This window comes from Triticum aestivum, chromosome 1D (assembly GCF_018294505.1).
Source record: "Triticum aestivum cultivar Chinese Spring chromosome 1D, IWGSC CS RefSeq v2.1, whole genome shotgun sequence".
In the NCBI taxonomy this organism is placed as follows: Eukaryota; Viridiplantae; Streptophyta; class Magnoliopsida; order Poales; family Poaceae; genus Triticum; species Triticum aestivum.
This window is the reverse complement of record NC_057796.1, coordinates 467,739,833-467,749,794: the sequence shown is the minus strand read 5'-3', so window position 1 is coordinate 467,749,794 and position 9,962 is coordinate 467,739,833.

Sequence of the window (9,962 nt, the reverse complement as noted above, 5' to 3'; positions counted from 1 at the left end):
AGAGGAGGAGGAGGAGGGAGAGGGGAGGAAGCTACGCGATGGTGGGAGGGAGGGAGCTCGCGTCGTTTGCTCCGGGTCTGGCAGGTGGGGCCCGGCGCTCAGCGACCGGGCGGGACGGACGCGGTTGCGTGGGCGGGTTCCGCGGTTCGGCAGGTCACGGTGCGGCGTGGGCCCGCCTGCCGGATTTGTTTGTTTGTTTGTTCGTTCGTCCGCTTTTGTTTACTATCCGCACGTGGTTTCTGTGCGGGCGCCGGCCGCGAATTTAATTTGGGTGTCGTCGTGCGTGGAGTTTGTTTAGGCGAAAGTCGCCCGAGTGGTGCATTTTTCCTTTTCCTTTTCGATCGAGGCGCTACCCACTGGATTTGTTATTTTTTTTAATATAATATAAAACGAGGGGAGCTTCCGGCTTCATTTTATATACAGTTTTGCTAAAGCACATCTAGATGTGCTCTAAGTATTGCACATCTAAGTCCTATGTCATTGATTTTATGCTAAGATTCGTGCAAGTATTTTTTTTTGTCTTCTTTCCTTTTCTTTCTAGTTTGATTCACTCACTTAGATGTGCAATAACTCACATCTAGATGTGTCCTAGACAAATCCTTTTACATAACATCTTACAAACAGCTAAAAGTTTCGGAGAAAGAAAAACAAACTAATGTCCATTCCTGATCAAGAGGACCTAGCCAAATTAACATTACTTCATTACTCAATCACAGAGAGTGCACTGACAAGTGCGAAAGATAAACAAAGACATGCGTTTGTTCAGGTTAAAGTTTCTCATGATCAAAACAAAGTTGCACATTGCTTAGGAAGGTAGATTTGGGGATAGTATTGCGTGCTAGCTTAATAACCAATCCCCTCCTTTTTTATTTTCTGAACTTGTTAATGAGGGTTCCAATTCTATGAGTTTGGAATAAACACTCTATTTCCATCGCAAAAAAAAAAAAGGTGAAGCGAAGCACGCCACATCAGAGTAGACATCGGGCTCGCCTTGGATCCAGGGGCCAGTAGCCCTCATCTTCTGCCTCCAAACGATCTCCATCTCGATCAAAAGTGCCTGAAGATAGCTTCACCACCACCCACTATGGAAAGAGGTCTGGATCATTTGCAGTAACCCAAGGATAGAAATCTTCAAGCTGAGTAGGCATGTGCTCCTTGAAGATCAAACTCTATCTCCTTAAAAATCTCAAAACTAGTGACCAAATCTGGTACAGAGAGATCCAAGTAGCACCGTTAAAGATGATGCTATTCATGTGTTTCCACTGGGCCAAAGAATAACAGCACTAACCGTATTAAGATCATCTAGCTTACTACCAGCCACTAGCAGGGAGACAAGAGACTCAACATTCCCTATTAAAGAAATCACTAGCTTTAGCCCAAATGTGTCTTGGCCATTATGCAATCAAAAAACAGATGAGGATTCACTGCAAGAACTGTACACACAATCTTCACGGTTTTTGATATTGCTCCTTTTGAGATTGTTCCTAGTGTTGTGTTTGTGTCAAATATTGTGTACGAGTTGGGTTACGTTTGGACTTGGTGTTGTAGTGTGGGTAGGATACTTGTAGTGCCAAAGAACCGGACTGATTGCCATCATATGACCGAGTTTGTTTTGGAAACAAAAGAGGGACCGAGTCCTTGGAGAGTTCGCTCTCGTGTCCGGGCCGGACTGCTAGCGTGCAAGCGCACATTAAAAGGCAGCCGCAGGGACGCACACCAGACAGAGACAACAGATCAGATCGAAATCGGCGCAAGAGAAAATCCATCAGGGGCTACGCATCCATCGAGAGTAGAGGCTTTGGCAGGAAAGCAAATAGCTTAGCATACGGAAGTTGAGCCAAGGGAGCACTTCACGTGAAGACCAACTAGCTAGATTGCTAGTAGTAGATAGAGGTTCTGTTCTTGTACTTGGGGATCACTGGAAGACTACTCGGTTATTTTTCACAGGTTCAGCTGTATAAAGAACCATAGCGTCATCGGGTACCAGGTTTGAGGTGGAGAAGTTCCACGAAAGTGAAAGCTTTGGGTTATGGCAGACAAGGGTGAAAGATTTGTTGGCACAACAGGGATGTTTGAAGGCGTTGTTGCAGGAAGCCAAGCCAGCTAAGATGGAGGCTGATGACTGGGAGGAGTTACAGTTGAAAGCAGCTGGGACTATACGGTTGTGTCTGTCGGACCAGGTTATTTATCATGTAATGGATGAGAATTCGCCGCAGAAGATCTGGGAGAAGCTGGAAAGTCAGTTTATGTCCAAGACTGCGATGACCAAGGTGTATCTGAAGCAAAAGTTGTATGGGATGAGGATGCAGGAGGGGTCAGATCTTGTGGAGTATATGAACGCCTTTAATCAAGTTGTGACTAGCATGCTTGGGTGCGACGGTTGACGACGAGGATAGGGCAATTCTGCTTCTTTGTTCATTGCCATCATCCTATGACCATTTGATCACTACGTTGACGCATGGCAAGGAGACCATCAAGAATGAGGATATTACTGCGGCATTGCTATCTTATGATATGAGAAAGAAGAATGCGGTGGAAGTCTCTCATGGTGAAGGTTTGCTAGTCAAGGGTGAGGAGTGGCGGAAGGGATATGAGGCAGGAAAGAACAAGAAAAAGAAAAGGAATATACAGTGTCACAAGTGTAAGCAGTGGGGACATATGAGAAAGGACTGTCCAGAACTCAATGGTGGGGCAAGTGCTAATAAGGCAACTCATGGTGATGATTCAGACAGCAGTAGTGATGTTCTCGTAGTATTAGATAGGCGGTCAACCAAAGGTGAAGCATGGATGTTGGATTTAGCTTGCTCTTTTCATGCGACACCCAACAGGGAGTGGTTCTCTTCGTACAAGTCTGGTAAGTTTAATTTAGCCTATGTGGGCGATGACATAGGTTATCGTGTTGCTGGAGTAGGTGACATCAAAATCAAGATGTTTGACGGAATTGAGCGGATGCTTCGGGGAGTCAGGCATGTGCCAGGGCTAAGGAGGAATCTAATTTCGCTTGGTGTTCTTCATGATGGTGGTATGGTATTCCGTTGTGATCGGGATAGGAAGACCATGAGAATCATGGAAGATGAGGTGACCGTGATGATTGGAGAGAGGACGGCTTCGCATCTTTACAAGTTGCAAGGGAGCACTATTGCAGGTGGAGTCACGGAGACTGGAGTTGCGGGAGTAGTAGCGGGGTTCCACGGTGGCGGCGGGTCTGGGGCAGACTCGTCGAGTAGCTCTCAGTAAGCTACAAAGAAGACAACACAAGTCCGGAGTACATGGAAATTTGACGCATGGACAAATTCAAGGTGGTGGAGAATATTCGCCAAGGTGGAATTTGTTGTGTTTGTGTCGAATATTGTGTACGAGTTGGGTTACGTTTGGACTTGGTGTTGTAGTGTGGGTAGGATACTTGCAGTGCCGGAGTCGGACACGTTGTACCCTTGGCCTCTTATATATGAGGAGGCACCCCACGTTGTAACCTATGACGACTAGATAGCGACAGGCTCGCAAGGGGGTGCTAGCGGCTTGTGCCGGCGCCCGGGTGGCTGGTGTTGTGGTATCTCGGGGAGGAGCGCCCGTAGTCATTGCCCTGGGGAGTAGGCGAGTTCGCCGAACCTCGTTAACAAATCTCGGTGTCGTCATTGTCGGTGATTGCTTCCTCGATGGATCGACCGCGTACCTCGAATTTATTCTAACACCTAGTCATCAGCTTGGTATTAAACAAAATCAAAGAAAAACATGAATCCTAGGAGGAACCACCAGTTTCCAAACGGAAGGAATGATAACAAGGATTTTTCATTTTTCCTATTTTATAACCAGAAGAAGTTAGTTTTCTGAGGTTTGGAGTCTAGATATTTAATAATTGATGATGGTTCACATTTCATTCATGGTGCTTTCCATAAAGTTCTAGCTAAATATGACATAAATCAAAGAGTAGCAAGTAGAATTAAGTAATCAAGAAATAAAGTTATTTTTGCAAGCGATTTTTTTAACTCGTCAAACTAAACGAGTTAGAGCATCTACAACCGGACTAGACAAATATGACTCATAAATGTCCGCAGGCACGTTCGAATTTGGTGACGGTGAGTGTTGGCTGGGGTGAAAACCCGCTCTGACTTGTTAGGCCTACGGCGGCGCCGTTCTGGCGTCTCTTGAAGGCGTTGTCATGGTGCTCTGGGGGAAACCTGGTCCTTGGATTGAGCGGTGGCGGCGCTCCGATGTCGTTTCCTTCCTGAAAGATGCCGCCTTGGAGCTCATGGTTCATCATGCACGGCTTCGCCTCATTGTGGTGGCTTGTCCACGGTTGAGGGCCCCGATGAGTCCATAATAGTGCTTAGTGTTTTACATGATGTTTGCTTGGACTTGTTTGGGGTGGTGTTGATGTTTTTCAGCGCCTTTGTATCCAGTCTTGGATGTGTGTGTTGTGGTGGCGTGCGTTTGTATCGGATTCGGTGATTGGTTGCTTTATATATAAAGCGAGGGTTGGCGGACCCTTTTTCGTCAAACTTAAGGTTATTCACTTTGAGAGAAAAAAATATTGCTTACTACAAACCCTTGCACTTGGGGGTTCAACACCTTCCTAGTTTAGAGGAAGCAACCGGTCTACCCGTGCCTCCTTGATAGAGTCAGGTAACCGACCGGTCTAAATCCCCTCGTTGACCTGAACTGCTTAGATGGCGCCTGCGGAACCCCCTCTTGCCCAGAAATCCCGATCCACTACTCCAAAGCATCCCCGCTTAAGCCCATCCTCATATCTCATGGAGCTCGAGGAGTGTAGGGCCAAAAAGAGAAATATCGTGTCCTCACTATCGGATGAGGATGAGGTGGCCGCCATATGTGCGGACCTTCTGATCCTAGAGGAACACCTCGCTGCCGAGGCACCACGCGTGTTGACTATGTTGCCCGCTAAAGGCTTGAAATCAGTGGGCTTACGTATTTACATATCTTATGGGTGTCGGGTACGACATAGAACTCATCAACAACTTCGACTTAAAAATTATGCTATGGCACAAATGACGTGGCCCAGCCCCAATGCCTCAGTCTCAATTGTCATCGATCTCTTCGATGGCCCTGCTGTTGTGCTCCTCCGTCGCGTGCTGGGGGATTTACCATCCTCCCACGCCATCGAGTCACTGTTGGCATTTCTAAAGGACATGTTCTGCGCCAACGGCTTGGGATCCTCCATTGCCAAGTCAAATCTCATCGACCACAATGAGAACAAAAAAAAACAAGCACACAAGTAACAATTTTAGCGGCGAACTGCAAAATATAAGTCCTTTAATGCATTATATGATACTTTAAAAGAAGGGGTCGGCTCTTATTGGAATAGGATTATTCAAAATCGATGATGGTAAGCCAAAAGAGATCACCTGAATATGAATCCTATGGTCCCATAGTATCTGCATATTGCAAAAGCATCATGATGCAGTGATAGAATGGTTGAACAAACTTACAAGGGTAACAGAAAATGCAATACTATTTTTTTCATATACCTATAATCTGTAGGGGATCAGTATTAAGAGAGAGAACAACCAACCTGAAGCCCTAAATTAGCATGTTGGTAGTTGACACTCAGTTTACGAATAGGAAAATCAAACCTACATATTCTAAATTAGATATTTACATGTAAAAATATTCCAACATGGTAACACATATTGAATATCCTGTCGAAGAAATATTCATGCATGACTAAATAAAACATATTGAATATCGTATCGAAAAAGTAACAATGTGTGTGCATTCAATCAATTTGAGAATTGTTCTTATCTAAAGATTAAACTCAACGTCTATTTGAGTAGCACTTGGTTTGAAGCAAAATGCTCTCAACGGAGGGACCTTATAGCAACATGAAGATACAAATTTTCAATAATTTGTCTATGATAGTAAAGTGGCAAAATCAAGCTAGTCAAAATAGACCCCAGAGGAGCACACTTTGTATGACATTCATCAATATCATACATATCTTCACTAATAGCTGCACACAATTATACAAAAAGGGGAATCATGCAAGGGAATTACATGAATTACAAGAGTACATACACACATAAAGCATTATTTGGAATCAAGCCCTTGAATTTAAGGGTATCATACTTATAACACAAAGTTAGAGTGATAGAACTATGTACCTCTTCGGTTCTTCCAATACAACTCAAACATCTTCCCTAACAAGCTGGTGTGAAATCTTTGGATATACAAAAAACTACCTCTAGCTAATTAATAAGCTTTACCTCTCTTGATGATGACCAAATAGCACATAATCATCTCCACCTTTTCCAAAAAAAATGTGCCAATGAATTCACAAATACCATGATGTTGGGGAACGTAGTAATTTCAAAAAAAAAATCCTATGCACACGCAAGATCATGGTGATGCATAGCAACGAGAGGGGAGAGTGTGTCCACATACCCTCGTAGACCGAAAGCGGAAGCGTTAGCACAACGCGGTTGATGTAGTCGTACGTCTTCACGATCCGACCGATCAAGTACCGAACGCACGGCACCTCCGAGTTCAGCACACGTTCAACTCGATGACGTCCCTCGAACTCCGATCCAGCCGAGATTTGAGGGAGAGTTCTGTCAGCACGACGGCGTGGTAACGATGATGATGTTCTACCGACGCAGGGCTTCGCCTAAGCACCGCTACGATATGACCGAGGTGGATTATGGTGAAGGGGGGCACCGCACACGGCTAAGAGATCCAAGGGATCAATTGTTGTGTCTCCAAGGGGTGCCCCCCTCCCCGTATATAAAGGAGTGGAGGAGGGGGAGGGCCGGCCCTCTCTATGGCGCGCCCTAGGAGGAGTCCTACTCCCACCGAGAGTAGGATTCCCCCATTCCAAGTAGTAGGAGTATGAGTCAAGGAAAGGGGAGAGAGAAGAGAAGGAAGGAGGGGGCGCAGCCCCTCCCCCTAGTCCAATTCAGACTAGGCCTTGGGGGGGCGCAGCCTCTCCTCTTTCTTTCCCCTAAAGCCCAATAAGGCCCATATACTTCCAGGCGAATTCCCGTAACTCTCCGGTACTCCGAAAAATACCCGAATCACTCAGAACCTTTCTGATGTCCGAATATAGTCGTCCAATATATCGATCTTTACGTCTCGACCATTTCGAGACTCCTCGTCATGTCCCCGATATCATCCGGGACTCCGAACTACCTTCGGTACATCAAAACACATAATCTCATAATATAACCGTCATCGAACTTTAAGCGTGCGGACCCTATGGGTTCGAGAACAATGTAGACATGACCGAGACACGTCTCCGGTCAATAACCAATAGCGGAACCTGGATGCTCATATTGTCTCCCACATATTCTACGAAGATCTTTATCGGTCAAACCGCATAACAATATACGTTGTTCCCTTTGTCACCGTTATGTTACTTGCCCGAGTTCGATCGTCGGTATCTCAATACCTAGTTCAATCTCGTTACCGGCAAGTCTCTTTACTCGTTCCGTAATACATCATCCTGCAACTAACTCATTAGTTGCAATGCTTGCAAGGCTTAAGTGATGTGCATCACCGAGTGGGCCCAGAGATACCTCTCCGGCAATCGGAGTGACAAATCCTAATCTCGAAATAGACCAACCCAACAAGTACCTTCGGAGACACCAGTAGAGCACCTTTATAATCACCCAGTTACGTTGTGACATTTGGCAGCACACAAAGTGTTCCTCCGGTAAACGGGAGTTGCATAATCTCATAGTCATAGGAACATGTATAAGTCATGAAGAAAGCAATAGCAACATACTAAACGATCGAGTGCTAAGCTAACGGAATGGGTCAAGTCAATCACGTCATTCTCCTATGATGTGATCCCGTTAATCAAATGACAACTCATGTCAATGGCTAGGAAACATAACCATCTTTGATCAACGAGCTAGTCAAGTAGAGGCATACTAGTGACACTCTGTTTGTCTATGTATTCACACATGTATCATGTTTCCGGTTAATACAATTCTAGCATGAATAATAAACATTTATCATGATATAAGGAAATAAATAATAACTTTATTATTGCCTCTAGGGCATATTTCCTTCACATGAAACCTGAATCGCTCAAAACAAGTGCAGGTAGAGGACAGAGCTATATAGGCGTGTTGTTTAGGGGGAGGATGAAGTGACAGCAAGGAGAGCTTGCGGAGAAACTCACTACCAGCTTTGGATCAACATGGTGCAATGAAGAGGAAGAAGAGACCGTAGACGCTTCTCGAGTCGATCAAATTTTCCACCAGCGGCCGCCGGCCGTAGTGTCTATATGTGAGGTTAGCATGATGCAGACTAATTGACACGGTTGGCGAATACAGGATCGCGCAATCGAGGCGACTGACAATGACGCCAAACAGGTCTACGAGCAAGGGAAATGGAGGCGACATTTGCGAAGACCTAAGAAGGATCGGGATGACGGTTCCATTCAATCGCCCATGCCGCCACAATGACAAATGACAATGCGAAGGGTCGTCACTGCCTATCCAAACTGATGCAGCGTCACTACTTTTTCTGGATTACAATCTGGGTGCTAAATCATGCAAAACGGCCAATACCGGCATAATTAAATGAGAAGCAGCCAAAATGCCACAAGAAGAACAATCCATTAGGACAGACAACTCAGGTTGTGGTTGTCGTCATGCTTAACGGAAATTCAATCCCATCCAACGGCCAGCGACGTCCTGCTCAAGAAATGGATGGCTTGGGAGGCCGAAGCATGAAAGGCCTCCTAGAGTGTTAGTTTTATTGTCCTCTCAATTTCGAGGGGGAGAGGAAGCATGCGAGGGGAACGAGCGGTTCCGCGTCGTCCGCTCAATTTCGAGGTATCACCTTGTTCTGGATATCGGCCGAATATTCGGTTTGTGGGAACGAGTCCGTCCTCGGTCCACCTACATATTGAATGCGAGAATGAGGCCCAGGAACGGGTCCGACCCGTGACATTCCAGCCCGTTCCTGCAACCAAACACACCCTAAGTTACCGAGTTCGACCCAAAGACCGAAAATGTGTCTTTCTTCAAGCTTGATGCCTGAAAGCACGACTCGAACATTACTTTTCAGGAGGCGTACATGGAACATGAGGGCTATCTCACTTATTGTGAGACGTACTCTCGTCTCGCCTCTGACGATCCGCTAAGGGGCTGGCCCAATGCTGCAGCTCCCTGGACCAGTTTGGGACAAGTTCTATGGACCGATTCAGACCGGTTTTAGAACCTTTCGTGTGTTTTCTTATTCTCCCTTAATATGTGTTCTTTTATCGGTTTTCATCTTTTTTTCATATATATATATACATATATTTTTGCCTTTTTCTTTTTTTTACCAAAGACATTTTAACATTTTTTATCACATGTTGAATTTTTCCTCAAATAAATCTTAAAAATTTCAAATGCACGCCAAACATCTTTTTGAATCATATAAAACATTTAAAAAAATTACCCAAACATATTTTTACATTGCATTATCAGTTTTTTAAAAGGGCCACGAGCATAATTTTGAAATGCCTGAACATTTTTTAATATCATGAACATATTTTTGAATGCTAGTATGAAATATTTTTTCTAAATAATGTACATTTTTTTTACAATGTATTATCATCTTTTTAAATGTCACAAGAAATATTAATAAAATGCATAAATATATTTTTATGTGTCATGAATATTTTAATGGTACAAAATATTTTTTCTAAATAATGTACATTTTTTTTACAATGTATTATCATCTTTTTAAATGTCACAAGAAATATTAATAAAATTCATGAATATATTTTTATGTGTCATGAATATTTTAATGGTACAAAATATTTTTTCTAGATTACCGAATTTTTTTGACATTGTATAAATATTTTTTAAATGTCATTATCATATTTGAAACGCATGAACGTTTTTAAATCTCACACACATTTGGTTGAATGCTATAAATATTTTAAGAAGTAACCCTTTTACACTGCATAAACATTTTAAGCATGCGATGAACGTTTCTAAAACTTAAAT